The 25,317-nt window shown below is 35.7% G+C and overlaps 1 protein-coding gene and 1 long non-coding RNA gene across 2 annotated transcripts in view; both read right to left on the bottom strand.

Moving 5' to 3' along the window:
* Positions 1-25,317, bottom strand: part of lsamp (limbic system associated membrane protein) — a 761,955-nt gene that overhangs the window by 388,362 nt on the left and 348,276 nt on the right. The window lies entirely within an intron of this gene.
* LOC108166829 (uncharacterized) lies at positions 1,325-24,339 on the bottom strand. Its single transcript, XR_001777233.1, has 3 exons — positions 24,305-24,339; positions 4,937-4,942; positions 1,325-1,387 (listed from the first exon to the last, which is right to left on the bottom strand). It is a non-coding gene; the product is annotated as an uncharacterized LOC108166829 (long non-coding RNA).

Below are 25,317 nucleotides of genomic sequence, written 5' to 3'. Positions count from 1 at the left end.
ATCTCATAATTACATTACAATAACTGCGCTCTGCGCTCTCTGCGTAAAACCTCCCAATTCCCCATTCATTTTTTCAAAACTACGCGGGGCAGTTTCTCGGGAACCCATTGGTCAATTTTGACGATTGACATGTCGTTCGAACCGTCAGAGCCAATAGAATCTGAGGGCGTTGACATTAATACGGAAACTAAAGTCATTCACCAATTACAGCGAAAAAAAGGCATGTGACGTAAATTGACCAAATTTGACCAGGCATAATGTGAATGCACGTAAAACACTGAAATGCCTCTGTGCCGAACCAAAAACCATTTGAGATGTACTCAGGGAAAAGGGATTATTGGACCAAGTGGAAATATTTACTCTAATATGGATTATGACCACGAAACGGCAAAGGTAGGACTGGATTTTTGATTTTAGCTTCGTGAAATGAGCTATTTCTGTTTTTCTTCTTTAGCTGCTGGTTCATTGAGTTTTGCACGTAGCGTGGTGACTCTAGTATTGTTAAAAACCKCAGAGCTTCGGCTTTACTCTGATTAATAGTTTTTGTATATCGGGCCTCGTTGCTCTTTTACTATTGCGTTTTTTACCGGGTGTGCCTCGTTAGCCTCGTTTGCGTCTAATTGCGTTTCTTTTTATTAATCTGCTTAGTGTTCAATCTGGGTGTTGTTGAGGAAGAAAATATCGATCCTATCATTTAGAAGAGCATTTTCCCTTTACGTGGATATGCAATATGCCTATTTTGATAAATGTATAGCACGTGTTTTTAATTGATCTTGTTGCGGCAAGCGCCGAGGCGACAGAGACGTTTTAAGTGACTCATGCAGCATTTTCATATCAATGAAAGGTAACACACTTATTTAATTGCGCATTTAAATAGCATAATGTGCCTGAACCCCCCAACCATGTAAATTAACTTGGTGAATGTAGCGACAAGGTGAGGAGATACGTGGTGGATGCTCCTACCACCACCACATCGTGTTAGTAATTTTTTCTTTATTAGTATAGTTTATAGTATGTGCAGTCGAGGTCTAAATGGCCATCCCAGTCTCTCTTCTCTGTGCGTCAGCGCTCGCTATGAAGCCATGTAGCGATAGCTAGCAAAACTACTACTAACCCTACACACACCACAAACTCTAACTAACACACTTATGGTCTAAAAAACCCATCGAAACACTCAGTAAAATCCCCAGCATCGCTGCACCCTAGTCTCTTGCCGTATCCAAATCCCCCGACCCCCTAGTCTCTTTTCGCGTGTCTCCGTTCTACCTAGCAACAGACCGTCAACACATTTTCATTGGTTGTTTCGAAATGTGGTACATTTAGAAGAGTCGAAATGAAAACTCGGTATGCCGTCTGTTATTACAAAGCCTTATTAATGCGTCACATGCTTGTACGCCGGGCAGCGAGTAGCGCCTACATAGGGTTAAGTTAGTTATTTCATTTAGATATATATTTTCTAAGACATTAACTTTAGTTAATGTCTGTCTGAATGGTTTATTTACACTTGTGTTTTTGTTTGTGGTGCCGCTGATAGGAACCAGCTGGAGGAGGAACCTGGGTCAAACCATTTACCATTTTCTGAAAGACTGTCACTTAAATATTCACTTATTGTTTGTGCTAAGTTAAAGTTAGTTTTGCTTTATTTCTTTTATAGAATGTTTTAATTTTGTATTTATTTGTTCTTTTGTTAGGTCAGGCCTCCCTCATGTGGTAGATTTAGGTTACTCCACCCTTATTTAAGCAGCCTTTTGTTCTTTGTTGGGAGGTCAGTTATGTTTGTGTTCAGTTAGAGTTCAGTTGACCTCAGTCAATTTGGATCCAAATTTGTTATTTATCCTTTGATTTATTCTTGCTTTAAATCTTTATGCTTGGTTAATGATTTTTTTAAAATATTAAATTGAAACTTTATACTTTGAACATTTTTTTGTCCTTGTTTGAGTCTGGTCCCTCACAAGACAGAATCGTTTTACAAAAAGTTGTTAGTTCTGAAACACATTATCACTGTTGCTCTGTTTTTTTCATTATTCTTTTTCCTTCTTAACTTTTCTCTACATCTTTTTTTTTCCATCTTTATCTTTTCCTCTCTCTTCAAATCCACCTCTCTCCACGTCATCCCTTATCTGGTCAAACTATGTCTCCACTATTTTCGCCCTGTTTATTCAGGAAGTCCATTTAGTCTATGACTGCAAAGCACTTGCTCAAATCCATTGCAACAATGTCCTCATCTTTTATGCATGTCTTTTTCCATTTATTCATTTCTTTCAGGTCTTTTGACTTATTGTCTGTCTGATAAGGGAAATAGACTCAGCTCCCATGAGAAGGTGAAAGAGAGATGGTGAAATGTGATCAGTATCTGCTAAGAGAGACAACCTGTATTTCTAGGCTCTTGACTCGGAGGCTGAATATACTTGACTGTATTATGCTGGGCTCATGGGACACTATTGTTCCACCAATCTCCTTCTGTTGTAACAACATTTATGTAGAGATTGCACAAAAAATGTGTTGTATTGTTCCTCTTTTTTAAGAGGAAGTTTGATAGAATATATTTTCTATACCTATGTGAGAAATTTAGGAGTTATTTTAGATTATATTGGTGAGTAAAACTTTGCAGAGCTGGATTTTATTTTTAATATTTTACTCCGGCTGTTGGTAATGTGACATGTATTACTGTCTATAATGGCTCCCTTGTCTATGTGGATATCAGTTTTATAGACTCTTCAATGCTGAGAAAATATGAAGCAAGTATACATACACACTATTACTGCTGCCTAGGTTCTCTGTAGCAGTTACTGCAGCTTGTTGAGTTGTGAATGGAGCTCATATCTCACTGTCTGTAAGACAACATGCAAAGTCGTAAACTAGTGACTGACTGAATGCACTGAGGAGAAGGGGTGTAATTTCATACAATACTTTAACGTTACAGGTATACGATGTACTTTTGAAACCTGGAAGCATAGGATGACAAAAAAAATCTGCAATGTAAATAGATTTGAAAAATAAGAATATACATGTATAAACATGGACATAGTCTAATTCTCAAAGCACGTTTCATTTATATTCTGCTGAATCCAGACTACATGTGCTGTGTGTCTTAGTGTATTACCATATAAATAACTTCCGCTGCTTATCTTGATTTGTTAGGAAACCAGAACAGAAAGACACTGAACAAGATGACATAAAATGACATTTTGCTGACTTTGTGATTGCTACTGTTATTTATGAGTCTTATCTAGCTCAATACTTCTATTAACGATCCTTAAATACATTTATTTACAGCTCTACCTCACCTGTTTTTATGCTGCAAGGTTTCACAGAAAAACAAAAAGGCACAATTTTGTAAAAATAAATAAGAAGAATTGCCACCTGTCATCATCTTTAAAAGAACGGAGATATTTTGCTTATTTTGTCTTAATTGTTAACTGTCCAATTCCATATTAAAATGAAGTGGACATTTTAATATTTCATTTATAACAAGTCAAATCAATAAAACTGTGAAAGGAAAATTGTATTTACCCACACATTTGCAGTGGTTAAAGAACAAGTTACAAAGAAATTTAAATGAAAACTCGAAAACAAATAAGAAAGCACCGACACTCTGCCTCACAAAAAAAACTGTAGCCTAATCACTCAGCATGTCCACCCGTATGTTGTAAACCACACAGGTCATACAAGTTCTGTACCACCGACAGTGAACATTTACTGTAGATTCCTCAGAATAAAGGTTTAGACAACACCTCTATTATATGTCTAACAAATGGCAGCAGCATGTAAAGAAGAGATTTTGGAAACAAACATAAATGGACAATAAAGGAATGTTGCAATTTATCTGCTGCCAGAAGGCAACTGTAGATCCTCAGAGCTACAGAGTCCAATTGTTCAAGACCATCTGACAAAGTGCTCAGACCACTGTAACAGCAAGCCAAGGCCACTCTCACAGCTGCTGGCACAATTATCACCACGAATTACAACCTCCTCAAGAAATTTCACAGTTGACTGCAGAAAATAATTTTCAGGGATGGCTACAATATATCTGGCCCATCACACCAGACTGCTCAACAGTTTAATCACTACAGCAACAAGAAGAGACACATATGCATTTTTTTTCACACTGTCTGATATGAAATTTGAATAATTTTTCCGGTTTTAGGTCAATTAGGATTACCATTTTTTTTTTCTATTCGCTAAATGACAGAATAATGAGAGAAGCATATTTTAAAGACAGCTTTTATTAAAACAAATTTGTATTGCTATATAAAGAAGCTTGTACACTTCAGGTGTCAACTCTAGCAACAGAAAGTAGTCTACTAGTTAGTGTATAGTAAAGTATAGTAGACACTATCACTGACAAAAAACATTTACCTTTGAGGAATGAAATATGCATTTTTAGCAAGTGACATGTCTTTGCAGTTCAGGTGGATTTGGCAGTTTGTAGTAATTAAAAGAAATGCACTACATTTTTTTAGTGTTAGTAGTATTGTGAGAAATGCACCAAAATGAAAACAAAACTGTAAAACCAAATTGTAAAACGTCTTCACAGTTCTGCTGACTTTTTTTTCCCAGATCAACAGACTGTAACCCTGCTGCTCAAAGTAAAATCTTTTTGAAGCAGGACAGTTGCTACAAAAACTGTCCTGAAACTGGGATGATTTCTCATGTCTTTGTTTTTGTGTTTATCATTTGTCATGATTTTTATTTGCTCAAAGCACATTAGTGTTGTTTCAATAATCCGTTCAAAATGATGCTTTGGTGGATTTTACAATAATTAAAACAATTCGAGGTGTGTGGGTTTAGATCTCACACATGCTTAGTGAAGCTCTGGAGCCGTTTTGCTTTCTTTGATACAGGAGACCTGCTGCTTATTGAAAGTGAGGACAATTAAATTGAGTACCAGCAAAATTCTTGGTGAAAATCCCACTGGGTGTTTTGAACCTTCAACCTTCATCTCACTAATTTTGGATGAATAATGTTGAGTAGTAGTGTTTAATTTTGAGATTTTTTTGGTGAAATTACTTGTGATTTTATTTGCAATGACATTTTGAAATTGTTCTTGTTTTATTAGTTTCCTGCAAACTGCTGTTATATTGGTTGTTTTTCTGCAGGGTCTATAAGATTTTAGGTAAATCAGCTGTTCATAACAACCCCATAGATATTTTAGTTCTAAAATGATTGAAATTTTGGTCTCCTCTTTGAATTTTGAAACACAAGACATAAAGAGAAATGTCTAAATCTAAGAAATATTAATGTTGGTTAATCTATTTGACAGAAATAAGTTCAGAATTGTCCGCTGTGTCTGAGGACTGAGTGCTGCTTCCTACCAAATCCATTAAAAGGAAAAATAAAGTCACCAGGAGCAAAGAATAATCTCTTCCAACAGCAACGAGCAATTACTGTTCAACATTTGATGAGGCTTGACATGATGCAAGTGCAGTCAGTTAGCCAATCTATAAGATGATCAATGCTGGAATTAAACAGCAAGTGGTTTCCAATGCAGAACGTAAGATGAGAATTATATTAATGCCATCCAATTTATTACATTGTTCTGTCAGATTTACCTTGCAAAATATAATCCCTGCTGCTAGTTTGCCTCTATATCACTATCTATTTTTGTCATTACTCATCAACACTGCTTCAGAATGAAAGAGAAACATTCACTATTTAATGGATGGGGACAGCAACACATGTATTTGTGCTGCTAGAAAGTATTTTCTCATAGCTGTGAACAATGGGAGACTAGCCATCATAGCTCTCAACAAGGAGAGTCAGATCTGTCTGAAAGCCAATTTCCTATGTAATTTACATTTATCCATCCATCTGTTCATCATTCCATTGTCTATACCTGATTATCCTTGCAGGACGGCAGTGGCACCGGTTCCTCTTTCCATTTGTCATTGGACGAGAGGTGGGGTGCATTCTGGGAGTATGAAGATGCAGCTTTGTGAATGCAGTTTCAGAAATGCTTTCTGAAAAGCATTGCTCTTTTAAAACATAAGCAACTAATGAAAAAAGAAATACATTTCAGTTTAATTAACTGCTTTAAATAAACAAACCAGATTATGTTTTGGTTTCACACCATTCAGCTCTTCAGACATGATATTTTGTGGTGTTTTCACAAATTATAGTGTTTGAATTATATTCATATTATATGCACTGAGCCCCCAAAATACGACCAGGAGACCACATATCACCACACATTCACCTGCATTGAAAAGCAGACTAAGCCTCTTAAAACCTTTAATTCAATAATGCATTTGACTGGTTATTTGCACATGAGTCACTATAAATTGGGTCTGATAAATGCACAGTGACATTTATCAGACCCAATAAGCAATAAATAACCGGAAGGCCAAGGAAAGTATACCTCTTACCTACATGATGTCTTTGAAAGTATCACTTTAAACACTGGAGACCAGTTTTAGTGTTCAAAATCTTATTATACAAATACACACCAAAACAAAATGACTTGTAGACTTCAGCAATCACTGACAAGTCCTCAGAGAAGTCATGACAAGAGGCTTGTTCTGCAAGAGAGATTGTGGAGCAGGATTTGCTGACCTTAATTTATAAATAATGCAGAAAAAGAACAGCACGAAGTAGGTAACTGACATCCGACTGGTTGTAAAGGGTTATTCCTGAACCACAGTGAGAGCCACTACGGCAGGTCACATGCCGGTGACCTGGGGCTAATGGTGATTAGTCAGGCCAGTTGTGGGCCACTGCAGCTGGGCTATCTAATTAGATGGGATGACACTGTGCCTTCCTTCCCTTGGTCCTCCCGAGTTCTGGTCAACGGCTCCTGGGATCTTGTGTATGTGCCTGGCCTGCACTGTGAGCCGGGAGGTTGGATGACCATCCTCTTTCCCTCTGCCTCTCTTGAACAGAGGCACAGGGACTCTTGGACTCTATTCAAACAACTTTGCACCTCACACAGACCTTCTCTGCACACAAATGCACAATCATCCACCCACACACATACTGATTCAAATAGCTGAATGTCAAACACTACTTCAGTGTTGTGCATGATTGAGAAAAGTGGAACTTTTTTGCTAAATTTAACATCTGGCATAAAACTAACAGTCTTCTTGGAGTATAACATTACATGTACAGACAAAGATGGAGACTGAGGTAGCTTAAGGGTCTCGGGCAGCTTGAGGACCTCAACAATTTGATGTTACAATGAACTTGTCTAGTTTTGTGACTGTGTATGATCAGCAAACTATTCTGCATCCTCTAAACCTCGCATCATATGAAGACAGACATAAAAAGTGGTATATGTAGAGGGTTGCACAATTAAAACTACCCCATACCATTTTTTCTATGGTGTGAAAGATGATCTTGAAAATAAATTTTTTCACTTACTTGTTTAAAAAAAAAACTTCATGTACTAAATTAACAAAAAGAAACCAACACGTCTACATTTAAAGTGAAAAAAAAAGGTTTCCCCTGCTCTAACTTTTTTGTCAGTTTAATCTGTTAACTTGCATTTAGAAAGAACTGTTGACATTATGGCTCTGTCTGTGCAGCCACCCTCCAGTAAATCACCAAGAGATTTTCTCTCCTGAACTAAATGAACTGTGTAATGAGGGTCAGAAACCAAGTAGCAGACAGAACAAGGAGGTTTCATCTTGGGATAACCTGATAACATTAGTGGTCGTATTTTCACCTCATACCCTCTTCAAAATAATTACACCCAATTAGCAAATGGTTGCTCTTCCGTACACTGGCTGTCAAATATCGGAAAATATGAGTAGACTAGAAAATACAGTATTAGAGTTACTATTTGAATATTAGCAATGACAGAGCAAAAATATAATTTTTTAAAACTACTATATTTACAAATTGAATATGAATGTGTACTTCTCTAATGATATATTAGCAGCTTTGTGGAACATCCATAATGCTTTGCAGTTTGTGCTTAGTTTAAAGTTGCGGAACAAAGGGTAGCACTGTTCCTTCTATGACATTTTATCTTGTGTTTAACATCTGCAGATTTCCTTATATCGTCTGTAGACTGCTGCCAAGCAGGATTCCTCCAGCAGAGAAGTTAGAAAATACAGAATATTTGCTTAAACTATTTGAATCAACTTTTAACAACAGAACAGAAATATTGAGCAAAGTTTAATGAGTTGTGGAAGAAAAAAAAAGAGAAGATATTATTTCATTTTTAAAATGATCAGAAATAAAAACATAGATTTACATTACTGTGTTTTCAGAAAGCTGCACAGAGTCTGGATATTATTTAGTTAAATTAAATGTAACTGGTAAGAATCCAGAAGGAAAAGTGAGCACTCGGTAATAGTTTTCAGACCACCACGCGCTGTTTTCATTTTTACTGTGCACAAGCCCCTCATTATTTTTGCAAAGAGTCTAATTAATTTTAATTGAACATAATAAGCTACAATCCAGCACACAAATGGATGGCAAGCATGTAAAGTCTCTTGACTGAAGAAGGTATTTGACAAGATAGTTCACCGAAGTGACAACAGCTTAGTTGAAAGCTACATCAACTTTATCAATAATGTCTGTGTACTTCACAAATGTGATCCGGAATCAGTCTGTTTTATTGTCCCAGTGCTGTAACAAAGACAAAACACTAAGAAAAAGCAAATTGCTAAAGTACAGAGCAGTTTTGAAATGCACATTAAAAAATCTATACTATTGTCAGTTTCTCCAAAACATTGGAGATATTGCCTGACTACAGAGTCAGCCATGGCCTCCCTGAACTTATTTGCTTCTTTTATCTCAGAATGGCCAACTTTCTATTATTCCTACCTCGATTTGACACAGTAATGGCTCCCACACTAATGCATCTGCCCTCTGCCCCTCGCACTTTTTTTCAGCTGTTACAACAATTACAAACACATGTTGTGTTTTTCCGAGTTGCTCTTAAATGCAACATGCACGTTAAAGTGTTCATGCATTTTCTACACCTGTGCGTGTTAGAATCATGTCAGCAAACCAGTAAAAAGCAAATTACTTTGGCAGTTTTTTTCTAAGCAAACCAAGTGTGTTGAGTAATGCTGTGGCATGCACATAATGTTAGCTAAAAGATGACGACCCAATCAGTGACAATATATTATATAAAGATAGATAACAAGAGTAAGCTATTAATTTTATTATTATCTTGTTTTCAGACAGAGGTGGGTAATGCTGGTTACATTTACTTAAATGAATAACTTTTGGGAAGAAAAGGTACTTTTCACAGTAGTCTTACTGAACTGCATTTTTCACTTTTACTTGAGTAATATGAACTATCTATCCATCCATCCATCCATTTTCTTCCGCTTATCTGGTGTCGGGTCGCGGGGGCAGCAGCTTCAGAAGGGAGGCCCAGACTTCCCTCAATGAACTATTGCTACTCTTACTTGAGTACATTGATTTTGCATTTAAGGAAATGGACAGAGATTGTAAACATTAGATGCTTAAATTTCTGCAACATATGAGCTAATGTTTATGCTAATCTGAGCATAATCATAAAGCATTTTCTATATCATTATTATTATTTGTATTGCATTAATAAAACATGTTTATTTAATTTAAAGGTTACATAAATGTTTGCTTATGTATTTATATCAAATGACTGCGTCCCCCCAAAAATAAGTTTTTGCCCCCTCCAGCTAAATTCCTCTGTTCTGATTTAGCACTTCCAATATTAGAACCGAGTTGGAGAAAAACAATATATTCTTCTTTGATTACTCGCACAAAAGAAGATGAAAACAAGTCTGTCAAGTAAAGGGTTCTTGCTACCCTCAGTCAAGAAGAAAATTATTGCTTTCTATTGCCGTAAAGGCAAAGCTGGGAAAACCGAGGCATCCAGGAGCAATAATAGGGCCAGTCTTATAGTACCCAAAAGTACTTCAATTAGACTTATAGTACCCAGCAGTACTATTTGAGACTTGCCATGGCTTAATGATTATGTTTAAAATGAGAACCCGAAGATGTGCTTCTGGCTATATGACAAAGGGTTTAATGTTCTGTGTGCCTGCAGTGCACACATACTGTGTGATTATATTTTTCCCCAGTTTTAGGCGTTGTGTTTTTGTCTGACCTCAGTTTTCATATCGTCTGCAAGGTTTTGGAAGATGTAAAAACTTTAGAAGCCATACACTTCAGTAAAGCCTTTCGGTAGCCTCCACGGCTGATGAAGAAATTGTAAAGGCTTGGCCTGAATAGGGCTGCAGAAAATATTTATTTAAACTTTTTTCATACAAGTAGTTGTAATTTGAAGTTTCATTTACATTTTTCATTTGCGTTTTACAAAGCAGTGCTCATCTTCAAAGAAGAACCAATCACCACTAAAGATAAAATCAAATCATATAAGCCAGAAAATTTTCTTTTTCAAAAATTTAGGTTATGCATATCATTATGGGCCTGTCATTCTTGACAATCCTACATTTTCCCTGGGTTTCCATCATATTCAGTTGTGTAAAGAAAATGCCCACCAGCCTCTGTCATATTCCTCCATAAATATTTATGAAGGCATTTCAATAATTTCATTTTGTAAAACAAAGCATAACTTTGAGTAAGATCAGTAAGGTGAAGAATGTCAACAAGTGAAAGAGGAAGAATCTCCCACTTACAGCTAGATCTCCTCGGAGCTAATGAGCAAAACAGAATATTCTGAAACTGCATATGTACGTAGTCACAAAGGCCAAAAGAAAGAAACAGAACAAAATTATGAATCTGTCCTTTTTCATACTACCTGAAAGACTGACATGCTTTTTTGTGCACACAAATTACTAGAATTCTTCAGCATTTTGCTAACTTTTGCTGGTTCAATCTAAAAAAATAAAACCTTTAAAATGTGAATTGTACAAAGATGTGGAACAGACATCTTCTTCGAATTTGAATATCGTTGCTACAGTTTTTACATATTTAGACTCTTGTGGAAACTAGATTATTGTGCAACTCTCCCAAAGAAAAAAATATGATGCATCAGATTTTAAGTACACTGAACTTGTTTAAAAAAGGATTAGCAAACCTACTCACAGCTGATTAGCTTAATACATTCCTCATTTTTGTTTGTTTATCGCTAAACTCATGCAGAGGTATAACTCTGGAAGGTTCAAGAAAAATTAAATATCAAAAAATGTTTTCTTCTTCTTCTTCCCAGTCATTTTCAGCTGGTGTCTCTCACAGCCAGTCAATTATTTTCTGTTCTGCAAGCTTTTTGCCTCTATACGACAGATATCCGTAATTTATGCAATAAAGGAAACATTATGGATGACAAACATATCTGAGGGAAAGAGATAAATGTAATGTTTTCAGTCATTTAAATAATTTTAAATATTTATTAGTTATTAGTAACATGCACTCATCCATTAAGCAGAGAGATATGCTCATTGAAACAAACAAAATCCCCCTTCAGCAAAATGCCAAAAATGTGGTGAGTTACCAAAAACTTGCAGTTTTTGAAAGCCTTTCTGTTTATTGTATAAACTAATGTCAGTGGATAGATTGACTGGGATTTGGGAAAGAGGAATATTTGTTCATACTTTTTCATTTAATAATGTTAGCACATATAATATGCAGGCAAGGTTTATGCAAATGTAAACAAAAAAAGGTTATGTACACGGTGTATGTTAACACAAAAAGTGAGTGTCAACATCACAAGCCAAAATGTTTCCCAATTTCTTCTATAAAATCCCTTTATAATCAAATGTCTGTATTTCTATATTTATTTAAGAAAACTCAATCTCCAATTGTAAAGTATCTTAGGCTTCACTAATGCATTTTGGTGTATGAATGGACATTTACTTTGCCATTTCAAATACCTTTCAGAGACATTAAATTAGTGCATGGACCTTCAGTCTGGATAGTGGTAATACTTTTTGAACATGGGCAGAATTTAACAAAGTCTTCTGTTCAAAATGTCATGAGACACAACCTAATTAGCCCTTTAACATCCTGCTTGCATCTTAATGATGTGCAGTTACTTTGGCAACAGTTTATGAGAAGTGTTTACATCCATCTTTGTTCACCTAGCTTTAGAGTATTGTTGGGGTTTTGTATGAAGTGTGTGAACATTATGAAAAGCAAAGCAACCAGTTTATATCAGAAGACGAGGTTTATTCTAATGAAACCTTTGATTATAGACAATTATTTAGTTCATCCGCTCTTTTCTTTCCCCTCAACACAAAGCTGCAAGGCCCTGAACTTGACGTGCCTAAATGTATAATTAATGTTCACCTCAGAGTGCTCTTCCAGTCTCGCAAAAAGTTACACCCTGTTGATTATGATTGTATAATCAATAAAAATGACTTTAAAAAAATCCAATGCAGTAAATACTTTTTACAGGCAGTATATAAAAATATATGGCCATTTGCTGTAAATTATCGGTTTGCCTGTGTTGGACTTTAATGCAATGTTTATGTGGTTGCTATCTTGCTTTGTACTGATTGCAAACACTTTATTTTAACTTGTTCCAGTTATCTACAGATGAAATGTAGACCAACAAAATGAAAAGATGCAATGGATAGCGAAAGGGAAGTGAGATATGCAGGTGGAAGCTTTCACATGCAAACAAGACAAAATGAAAAGATGACCAACCAGATCAAACTCCAAGCAGCAGTGCTCTTCTCAAACTGCCGCAGGCACAAGAAGACATATTGTCAAAACACATCATGAGGCGACATCTTTGTATCTTTACATCATTGGCTTAAAAAATGTCATCCGAGTTTGAGATCAAACTTACAGATTAAACCTGAAACATAAAAGAAAATCTGGTATTCCTAGCAGCAGAGTGGAAGGTCTTCTCGCGCTTGACATCTCTCATCACCACACCTTGGAGGGTTCTCTGACAGCTCTTTTGAAATTGACAGACATTCGAGATTAGTTGTCAATTTACTCTTTTTTTTAGGTAAAATCTTCAGCCACAGTGAAGTCCTAACCTTCTTTAAAAAGCTTTGAAAAAGTTATTCATTTTATTTCAAATTAAATTACTGCAATTACTTGTGTGTTAATATCACTTGTTAACCTGTTGATAAAAATCCCGTTAAGTTGAGTTGAAGAAATTCAATTAGCTTTTTTAAAAGTCAGAATCAGTGATTCCCAGAGTTAAAAGCAAAGTCAGTTGTAATGTGAAGGAATCTTAAAAAAAGAGGGAAAAAAAGAAAAATTAGCCTAATAAAGGTTTTATGTACTTTTTTGAGGGTATATCTATTATTCATTATGATGAAGTATAGTCACTCAAATAATGCCAATAACCCTGAGATTGAATGTGAATTATTCAAGAATAGTGCAATGCAATCTTTAAGAGAGTTGTGGGTGGGTATAAAAAAAGAACAGCAAGAAAAGAATAAAGGTGGACAATAAGGCAGATGAAGCAGATAAGCAGACAGAAATTATGAAGACACAGCAACAGAATATACCATCCTCAGGGATCTCAAAGAAAGATGGGCATCTTAAGGATTATGTAACAAAGCCACTCATTCAGAAACAGAGGTCACAATCTGCGCTGAAGAGAAAGATACTTCCACAAAGGAACACGTCTGATAAATGTCTGACCCTCAGCAATTTTCCATCCATTGAAGTAGATCATAACTGTGGTTAAGTGTCAGCAGTCATTACTCATTCTGCATCACAAACTCGGTTTTAGCAGACAATAATGAACACTTCTTACTTACAGTAGAAACAAGTCACGTGAAGCAGGAATGTGTCAGCTATTATTCTGTAGTAATTCATCATATACAGTACAGTAAGTAAAGTTTAAAATGGCTGATCTGGTTTTCAAATGCTGAGTCATGACCATCCAAGAGGAAACATGGGAACAGCTTCCCGATGCTCAAAATTCTCTCCAGCCAATGGATTAATGGTCACAGCCAACATGGATTCTGTTTCTATGGAGATGTCAGAGTCCCTTTAAAAGCACCAGAGAAGAAGCATGTCTGTACATGTACGATGGTCAGTTTTAAGTGTGTTACATTCTCTGTTTTAGAGTCTTGTTTATGAGTAAATATGTACACACAGTGTTTCATTTTTTGGCATTTTTTTTTTTTTGTCGAACAGATGTTTTCTAGGATATAGCTAATCATGCAGGAGCAGAGTGTTTAATGTGAACGCCTCTCCTCCTCTGACCTCCTGCTTACATTATGTAACAGTTATGGGCTATGTAGCCAACTGCGGCTACAAAAGCAGCATCAGAAGATGGTTCTAAGGAGCCCGAGGTGTGAATGAAGACACAAAGCAATGTTTTAGTTTTGGTGTATACAAGTGATTTGGAGGGGGGTGGGGGAAAGCAACAAACAAACAATTACAAATACACAGAGACAAATTAATTCAAAATAAATCAATTCAAAGATCATAGAGTTGTTGTCCTTTTTCTTAGGTCGCCATCAGTTTCAGAAGAGGATCTGATCAGTCATGAAAAAAAAACCCATTAAGTGTTTTATGAAACAATTATGTGCAAACATACAAATGCAATTATTAAATATCTAATAATTAAACTAAACATTTAAGGCAGGTTAAATTAACCATAATTTCAATAAACAAAAAGAATATCAATCATATTTTAAACTAATCAATTTAAGGTTAAAGTTGAAATCAAAGTTCACTTTCAAAATATCAATCAAGAAAAAAATAAATTAACTCAAAATACTCTAGCAGAGTGGGGAAAAGAAAAAAGAAACAAGTAAATTAAATAAATTATATTGCGCAATATCTCCTTAAATGTAGCTACATCCTATTTTAATAAATTTCATTACAACAGTGCCAAAGCTTGCATAAAACCAATGATCAGGTTACCTTTGTGAAGAGAGTGGGGTGTACTAGACCACAATCAGGGTGACTGCCCAGGTAACAAACGCCAGTTCTAATAAAACAACGCTCCAATGAGCAATCAAACAGATATTTTATGCTGAAACAATACTGCTATCATACAATCAAAAACTCACCAATAGATCAAATCAGTGGTTGCAGAGATTTTGATAAATTTGCCAGGATGAATTATCAGTAAGACGCCAGTCAGCCACAACCACAGTAGAACAGGTGCTGTGTTCAAACTGCGCTGGAGGCGGGGCTTTAAAGAAGTTGCAGAGTTTGGGGCAAAACAGGAAGTGGGCCCGCAAAAATAAAAGTTTTGACTAATTGACTAGTTGTGGGTTACAATTACATCCCCCACATTTAAAAGGTCACATCTAACTGTCTTGATGCTGCCAGTACTGAAGAGAGCCTATGAATGTGTGGGTTTCCTCTGGACTTTCTTTATTAAACTGACCGCTGACATGTATGATAGATAACTAGCCAATCTATACTTATCCACAGTCTGAATGTGTGTGCGTCGTTGCCAGTTCTGTCTTGCCATGTGTTTCTAAGGTGATGGACGGCTGACCAGTGTGGACTGTGTCCAACATGCTGTTTTGACGGAGCTTACAGGAGTGGTGAGTACAACATGGAGCCTTTTAGCATAATTAAAACATTTTAATCACCTATTTACCTACACTTCATCATGCCTGCTTCCTGCTTGGTTTTCCATAGCAGTGAATACCAGTATGCAAGGTCTGGATGTTTGCTCCTGGTACAGCCTCAGCCAGACTTGAAATATATGGAGGTAAGCTTATTGCGGAAACAGAATAACCATTAATATATTGTCTCCAATAGTTGAATATATTTCAGGTTGTTTGTGTATATACAACAAACAATAAACAGTTAAAATTAGCTAAAAAAAAAAAAGCTGGCATTATGACATGCAATATCATTCAGACATTGACTAGACCACATCAAAATCCTTATTATTATTATTATTATTATTATTTATTTATTTTATAATCCAGCAGTGCACTTGTGTGCTTCTTCTCATTGTCCTACTGCATAAGCTAATCTTGAGCTGCTGGTCATTCCCCTTCATCAGAGAAGAGCATATTTAACTGATGGTTTTAAAATTGAGATTCCAAATGATGTGCCTCCAAGCAAGGCACTCATCCAAATCACTTCAGTAAAAGGCTTTTTTTTAGATTAAGATCTATACTATGGCTCACACATTGATGAGTAGCTTCAGGTTAATACATTTCTGGAGAAAACAAAGGGGAAAAAAAAACAAGAAAAAAAAAAACATTGAAACAGAAACAATGGCAGGACATGAATTGTATGACTCCTTCTACCAGGATGGAGAAATTAAACTAAAAGTGAGCATGCAGATGGTTTTCTAATTTCTATGTCAAACCCTCATCTTCAGGACCCACAGTCCTGCATATTTTAGGTGTTAACCTGCTGCTGCACACCTAAATTAAGTGAATATGTGAGGCATGCAAAGCAGGTAATGCAGTCATTTAAATCAGCTGTGCTGGAGTGGCGGAACATCTAAAACTGTAGTCTTCTAGAGAAGCTAAGCTGCTGCCTCACGGTGAGTTGCTCACTGCCTCCACTCACTATTAAGGACAGAGAATTTGTGTTGTGGTTTTAAAACTCGGGCACTGGAAATGCTATGCTCCTCCCCTGTTATTTCTAATTTTGTTTATTTAGTCTTGACATTTCCAGAGTACATTTTTTTTTATGTTTAAAGACATTTTTACATCCTGTTACCTGTTGTTTCAAAACTGGAAATTTAAAACTTCAATCCCGATTCCCTCTGGATGTCACAGACTCTAGGAAAGAGAACAACTGTCTAACTCTATATAAACTGAAGGCAAAACAATGGACAACATGAGAGGATGTGACCAAGATCCGTTCACCAAGGGGGCTCTCATTATCCTTCTGGCTGAGGAGAACAAACTTTATCATTACAGAAGTGCAAAGTTCACATCATATGAGGATGTGACTTCAATTTAAACAGAGCCTCAGGGTACTGACCTCCATAAAACACATTATAGACTGTGTTGATTTCAGTACTTTAAAGAAAGCAATCCATGTTAAATGAAAGTATTCAGACCCTTTGACTATAATGAATTTGTGACAAGTTAACCAAGATAACATATTTGTCAATATAGCATACATTTGTGATATGTCTCTCTCAGGAGATGGGGACATAGCAGTAGTAACTAAACAGATAAGGAAACTGTAGCTTGAATTTTCAAACATACATACCAAACTGATGAGAAATGTTCATAACTGATGATTTACATTTAAAAATAACACTTTTTTTTACTTGAAGCGTTGCTCATTTGTTTGGATTTTATGAGGTAGTGGTCATTGTCCTATCTTGCATTGACTGTATAGGACAACATACAGTCAATGTGGTAGTGTTGTAGAACGAATTAGAATGATTTGAATTTGATTTGGACTCCATGTGACTGGATAGGAATTGCACCAGTTTCTCCTTCAACACGTCTTCCCTTTAAAATTGTTCACCTTTTTTGTAGTTTACAAGCTAGTTCCTTTCATATACCCTCCAAGCTCTGTTGGACTTACAGAACCTTTGGCCACAATAACTTATTTTTTCCATCTGTCAGAGCTTGTTTTTAAGAAATAAAATTTTGACGTGTGATCAAGTGTCAGTATGTGATGAGTTGGGAGAGAGAATACGCTGAGAGAACTTGTGAAGCGGAACAGTTTTCCACACAGCTCACTGTGACTGTGTGAAAAGGGCAAAAAGAAAGGCTGAGCAGCGGAAAACCTTACACCCAGTTTGTAATCTTCACAGTCTGGTAGCTCACCCATCCTTTTGAACATCTGAAGGCCAGAGCCATATTGGCTTTTGAGACAGGCATGCTCTCTACAGTTGGCTTCTCATGCAGTGGGTATCATGTTTCGGTTGAGGGCTCAGTTCACACAGTACCTAAAAGGCTATAGATGTTGAAGCCCCATAAAACTCGAAAGATAGAGAGAATCTGAAGAGCATGTTTCACGACAGTGACCACCGGCGAGCTTCATGACTGATCCAACACATTTGATATATGTTGTACAAACTTTTTTACTGAAAATAGCGAAAAATTTCCTTTATGCACTTTAAAATGCACAGTTGAATTATACAGTTATCTTACATCAAGTATTTCTCATTTTAATTAGTTTAGAAATACAACTTCATGCTAAACAATTAATCAACTTACGATTGTCGATTAATTATTTATTAATCGACAATCATAAGTCGATTCACAGTCTGGTAGCTCTGTGGCATACATACAGATATATATGTGCCACTTATATCTAATATAAGTGGCACATATATATTAGATATATGTGCCACTTGATTAACTGATAATGTCTGATTTCACAATCTGGTTTGTAGCATTTGTTACAATATTGAGGGTATCTCAGGACATCTTTAAGCAGAGCCAGTTGACACAGAAATAAAGATGGCAGAGGCATCCTAGAATGAGAAACTCAAATGGTCCAAAAGGAGTCCAAAATGGGGTGGAAAATGCATGTTATGTAAATCTATTTTTTAGCCTTTAGTCAAATTGATTATGGAAACAGTATTTTCACAGGTCTGCCTAACTGATCCAGAATGCTTCTGCTCACCTTCTCATTAAAACTAGGAAAATAGCATGTCACATGCATGTCAAGTAAAGTCTTTATATCGTCTCCTTGAAGATAACAGAATCTATTTTAAAATACTTCTGCTAGTTTTTATATATATATACAATACATCTTGTTTCTTTCCATTGACAGCCTTGTTCTTTCGCCACGGTTAAAGACTTTCAGTGCCAACAGGTTGGTTGGGTTTTTATATGCTGTTTGGTCTCCACCAGCTGACTAATGGCCCCACACTATATTAGAGTATACTGATGTGTCTGTATTTATGTAGGTGTCTAACCTTGGCAGTGAATCATGTTGCTCACATGTGTTCCTTTCAGCTTGTCTAGTGTCTAAGCCTGAACATCAATGTGAGTTGCATTCATCATAAAACCTCTCCTGACATCATGAAACATGACATTAAAACCACAGAAACAAGTCTATTGATGTTCAGCACCATGGACAGCTCAGAGACCTTGCTCCGCAGAACAGAAGCAAGAATTCAGCAGCACAAACTGAACCAAATTAGGTCGAGTGTATTTCTATAGCACATTTCTGCAAAATGGCATTTCAAAATGCTTTACTCAATAAAAACAATGCAGCCACCAATCATAAAACATGAAACAAACATTATTTTGTCAAAAGACAATCAAAATCAAATCAATATCTGACTTTATACTTTGAAATTATTCATTAAAAATTACCTTACTTAAATAAGGTTAATTTCTAAAAAGCAATTAGCATTTTCCAAGTAATTAGACATAAAAAAAAACATAAGAGTAAAAAAAAGTATAAGTAGTTCAATTACAAATAAATAAATAAAAGGTTTATTATATAATATAATATTGGAGCAGTGAAAAAAACATTACAGATAACACTGTTTAAATAAAATGACTAGTCTCATTAGACACCTACATAAATACAGATACATTTCATAAATTATTTACATTATAATAAAAATTTTCACTGGAACCCTTGTCATTCAGCAAAGGACCATATTTGAGCCAGTGATACTTGAAAAATGTATTTCCTGCAGGAGAAAACAATAGACCAATTATGGTGCAGAATGTAAATAAGGACATATTCAAAAAATCAGGTCTGCATTGGAACTGCATGTCTGACTTTAAGGTGCTAAAAGTCTCGTCTTCTGTTCCCTTCAAAGAACATCCCATGTTGATTCTGTTAAAGCAGGTTGGGTCCGATGTGTGATGTTTACCATCTAAATAAGTGCTGCAGCATATCAGGGTTCTTTTTCAAAAATCTGTGTGTAAGCAGTAGCTAAGAGTCTTCAGACAGCGTCAATACAGACTATTTCTTTACATCTCTCTTCATGCGCCTTTGTGCCTATATGTACTTTATGGAACAAAGCATTAAAGAAATTTGAACTATACTTGTACTTGGCAAAATTAGAAGAGTCTGACCTTATAATACACACCAAGAATGTATGGGAAAAAAAACAACAAAAGAAACTTTGCTCACATTTTCTAAATCAATGAGGCATCTTATTCTAAGACACAAACTGTGTCCTGCATGTTAAACATTCTAATGACAAATTAGGATGAACAAGGGCAAAGAGATCATTTACAGAATCAATGCTTTGACTTTGCATTCTCAAATAAATCAAAGAATTAGCAGACTTATAAATTCACCCACACAAGTCTGTTTTTCCCCAGAATTACATCTGGAATAAATCATAAAATAAAGCAAAGCAGATGACAAGAAAGAAAAAAAATGAGTGGAACAAAGGAAAGAAAGAACTAGACTGCATACTGGATCAATAACCGTCCTGGGTGGCGATAGTGAGATATTTGTTGTTTGGTGCTGAGAGGAGGCTGTACCAAATAGATACTGAATTGGTCAGATTTTATCTTTTTGGCTTTGAGCATGGAATAAAAAAATAAACAAAACCACATCACGCACTCTACTGTTTTATTAAATAAGTGAAGATAAACCTCAGCAGTAACCTTAATAATTTTTTTTTTAAATCAAGAATCAAAAGCATAGCCACTCTCAAGTTAAAAATATAACTTTTTAAATTTAAACTGGCCCTCATGACAGCTGAATTACTCATTTTTTTGGCCTGTTCAATTTCAGAGCTTAATTTTATATGTAGTTTTATGTCTGTGTGGAGTGACGTTGATCTTAATATGTTAGATGCTATCTTTTGAAGAGGGATTCTGTTGGTTATGATTATAAGTAATTATCCCGCCTTCAGTAGACAGCTTGTTATGCACGACTTTTACAGAATTAGCCGTTTACTCTTTTTAATTCCAGGATACTTGTAATAGAAATTATAGTTAAAATATCATGCGTGTCTGAACCAACTAGAGTCAGCATTATTTTACAGGCTACTATTAGACTATTAGGTGGATAGAGACCAAACAGCAGAACTCAGTTCTCCACTGATGATAAAGACATTTGAGTTTAAACAAGTTTGACACAGTTCCAGAACATTTTAGATTTTAAACTTTTATCCCTGGTTCATACAGCAACATTTTAAAATTGTCAGCTGACTTTTCAGAACCACTGAACAGACTGCAGTGTTGTTTGTCCTTGGGGGACACCACACACTATGCAATATTGGGCCGTACTGAATATCATTATATTGCCTACCAATCTGGTGTATACATGTATGTGTTTTTGTGAGTGTGAATGGATGAATATGGCTGTAGTGTAAAGCTCTTTGTGTGGTCAAAACCACTATAAAAGAGCTATAAGAGTCAATTTACCATTTATTCAGTAAATTCAGAATAAATTCATCCATTTACCATTTATCCCCAGTTTTAGATCTGAGGGTCCTGATGTCCTCCTTTGCTGACCAGATCACTCTTAACATACCACAAATTGGAGGAATATCTTTCTATACTTATGATTGTTGAAGGTAGAAAACCAGGACAACATTTGGCATAAAAATCTTGCCATGTGAATTAAGCACTATCTGATTTGTCTGAAGGACTTTGAATACTAATAATAAACTTTATTTAGAAATAAACAGTATTTAGAATCATTCACTGAATATCAGATTTGAAGAAATACAGTGATAGACAAAAGGTGCACCTATTGCATTCATGTCCTTTCAGATGATTCTAACAGTGAGGCAATTAAAAAAACAAATAACTGGTCAGTCAGAGTCGATTACTCCCGTCTCTATCATGGTTTTCTTTAGAGTATGAACAATCTTCATTAGTCAGGTAGTTGAAATTACATTAGCATCTTACATTAAATGGGTTTTAATGATTTAATATGAAAAATTAAAATGTTATTAATGCTGCAGTCTGAGACTATTTCTCAGCACAAATTTGGGCCTGGGATGAAGCTACATGTGCTGCATAAAAAATAGATATACGGGTGAGCAAAGATAAAAAATAGAGAGGTATAAAGTTCAGCAAGCAGAGACTTCAGAAAGGAGAAGGCATCTATAATGTGAAATAATATTGTTACACATAATACACAGGCCCTTTCAATAAAACATCAACCAATCTTTTTAGAAAATTAAGATAAAAATTTCACTTACTACATTAATCACAAAACTAATATAAAACTTCATTTTTCATCTTCTTTCTACTTTTTTCACACCACACGCTACTATGTTCAGACTCACATTAATGAATATTTATCTTTTAATTAATTTTTTTAAATGAATAGATTTAAATTTCTAAGATGCAGGCTTTCAAAAAAAAAGCACAGCAAAATAACAAATCTATTCAAAATGTAAATTTACTAATTCATAAATTAAATAATATATTAGCAGTATTTGTTCAATTATGTTGTTTCCTCAAGTGCAAATAACACCATAAAATAGAGACAGAAGATAAATCAGATCAATCAGCAGAAAAGAAAACCTCACTTTAACTCAAGTCACTGAGGGAATGTCTGTTTCATTTTACAACTCAGTGCAGTGTGCAAATCCCAAACGCTAAGCAGCTGTGTGTCCCATGAATAACCAAAGTCTGCTTAACCCCTGAAGATCAGTTCAAATCCGCTCCAGCAAACCGACTGAGTCACACTCTTCTATGCACATATACCACCTCTAAATGTCAACACCCTCACTGTTTACAGCAGCTTGGTCCACATTCAAGAGGTCACTACAAGACAAATATGAACTTTCCTCAAAATGTAAACAAATCATATACAAACAAACTGAGTCTATCTACATGTTTAATTCTTGCTTGCAAAACATAGACCTTTGATAGCACTGCTGTTGATAATATAAAGAAGAAAATTTAGCAAAGCAGAAACCTGAATAAGCGACATGATTTTTTTAAAATCATTTTCTGTTGCTTAAACAAAACTGCACTGAAGGTCAGTGGATAGTTAGAGAGCTAAGCACAAGAGCCTCAAACATGCATGCCTTTTAACATATCACTTATGTAAAAAGTTGTATTATACCTGCATTTTAACATCCAAAGTTGACATTTGGGAGGCAGCACTGAGAATGAACTATTGGAAACATAAATTAAATCATGCTATCCCAGTCATGTTAAGACTGGGATAACAAACAATTCGGTTTTTATACAAACAAAAGGTTCACTTCTTTTTTTAATATTTTAAAAAAGGAAAATACAGGTATTGTACACAAATTAAAGTTGTGCCAGACAAGTACATGGGAACATTAAAAACCTGCAGTGCTGAAAGTCAGAGGTGGCACAAAGTCGTCGTGAATCTCATGTCTTTCCAAACAAGTCCCAAAACTAGGCATGAAAGATATGAGTAGAGTTGGTTTTTGTGTCTTAAACCAGTCACTGATCAAATGTGCAACTTAATCCGAGTAGTAATATTGTTAAGGTAACACCAAGCATAAGTTTGTTCCTTTATTAATTTTATTTTTTTTATTTTTATTTTATGTATGGTAAAAGGCCAGAAGGAAGTTAGTCGTTGTTGCTTACTTACTTTTAAGTTCAAATGTTTCCGAAAGAATTTGTGTCTTTATATATCTATTAGTTTGTGCTTCTAGTACATTTTTTTTATTACAAATGTTTTTATTGGTCTTATGTAATACTCTACTCATACATGTGTTGCCATTAATGCAAAAATCTCTTCAAGTAACTTTAATAAAAGCTTAAAATCAGTCTGTGTGTAATTAGTGGCATATAAGTTGTGGTTTAATTTTGTGAATTGAGTAACTGAAATAAATGAGCTTTGGAACAATAGTTTAATTCATTGAATAGGTCAATGTAGGATATATCTTTTGTTATAATAGGTCAAGTTGAATTACCTCTAACAACAACCTCCAGATGTGCTTCATTCAAATTTACTTAATGTTAGAATGCTGCATGATGACACTGGTGATTATCCTCAGCCTTAATCAGTTGAGTTGAAAACAAGATGAAAGTAAAAGACGCATTAGGTGTCTGGTTGGATATGTGTTGATGTGAGGTTACACTGTGTGAATATGTATTCTTGAAATGAATGGTATTATATTAATTTGGCTCCTATATTCCCACAGCTGAAACATAATGAGCTGTTATGTGAAAATGCATAAGGGTGTGAATTTAAATTATGAAGAAAACAGTAAGGCTTCACAGAGTTAGCTGGTAGCTAATGTTATCATCAATGTATATTTTCAAAGTGTCTCATAATTACAAAAGGCTTTTCACTAATTGATGAGAGTGTCCATAATAAAGATAGGAACTTGGAAGTAGCAAAATAGATTGATAAAATTAAAATGAGCGTGTGCTCGCAAAAATAAATCCCAGTCCCACTGAATCCCCACCACTAATTAACTTCTCTGATTAATGATGTACATTCACAGAAATCACCAAAAGCACGGTTACTCAGCTGATGCTCATTAAAGTGTGTGAGCCATGTAATTCATCATGGTAAAACTTAATTTGCCATACTTACCTTTGACCAACAAACCCTTTTGTCTTTTTTTTTTATATTGATTCCAGATGCTCAGTGTTACAAATATTTCAATTACCCATCCATCCATCCATTTTCTTCCACCCTTGTCCCTCAGTGGGGTCAGGGGGGTTGCTGGTGCCCATCTCCAGCTAGCGTGCCGGGCGAGAGGCGGGGTCACCCTGGACAGGTCGCCAGTCTGTCACAGGGCAACACAGAGACACACAGGACACACAACCATGCACACACACACTCACACCTAGGGACAATTTAGACAGACCAATTAACATGACAGTCATGTTTTTTTGGACTCTGGGAGGAAACCGGAGTACCCGGAGAAAACCCACGCATGCACAGGGAGAACATGCAAAGTCCATGCAGAAAGACCGGGGCCGGGAATCGAACCCAGAACTATCTTGCTTCAAGGCAACAGCTCTACCAACTGCGCCACTGTGCAGCCCATTTCAATTACCTATTGCCATATTTAAAAACAAGTTTTACTGCACTTCCATGTCTTCTGTAAGAAAGAATATAGTCAATGGTTTTGCAATTTTTGTTTTCCTCTTGAAATTGTAGAAGTAAAGATAATGTCAGAGGAGGCACAAACTCTGCAGTCATGACAAATTCAACAACGAACAGACATTTGGAGTGAATCGTTTGTATTTCAAAACCACCAACAGATCCATTTCCATGCCATTTAGTCAACCATGAAATCCTTTGCTGCAAAAGTAAACGCATTGTTCTTTGCATGATCCTGTTGTTAGTGACTCCCAGCTCACAATCCTCTCAAAATGTTAGAATCATTGATGCACATCCTTAACACTACTTTATGTGCAACAACTTGGGACTGAGGAAGGAAGAGGGAAGACTCTTTTCTGAGAGAAAGTTAATGCACTCGACTGAAGATGATATGCCAGGGTGTCCTTCACAACAGTTCTCCCTTACAGAGACTTAAGATTATTTTATGTGCCTTCTTTCAAACTTGAATACAAAAGTATGGCTGACAGTGAGAAAAAAAAACATGAGCCTTTTGTAGATTAGGTCATAGAGGGAACAAAGAATTTTGTTAATTGGTGCCCTACAAAAAACCCA

Source organism: Poecilia reticulata, linkage group LG13 (assembly GCF_000633615.1).
Source record: "Poecilia reticulata strain Guanapo linkage group LG13, Guppy_female_1.0+MT, whole genome shotgun sequence".
In the NCBI taxonomy this organism is placed as follows: domain Eukaryota; kingdom Metazoa; phylum Chordata; class Actinopteri; order Cyprinodontiformes; family Poeciliidae; genus Poecilia; species Poecilia reticulata.
The sequence above is the reverse complement of the archived record's forward strand: the minus strand, read 5'-3'. Positions and strand labels throughout refer to the sequence as shown.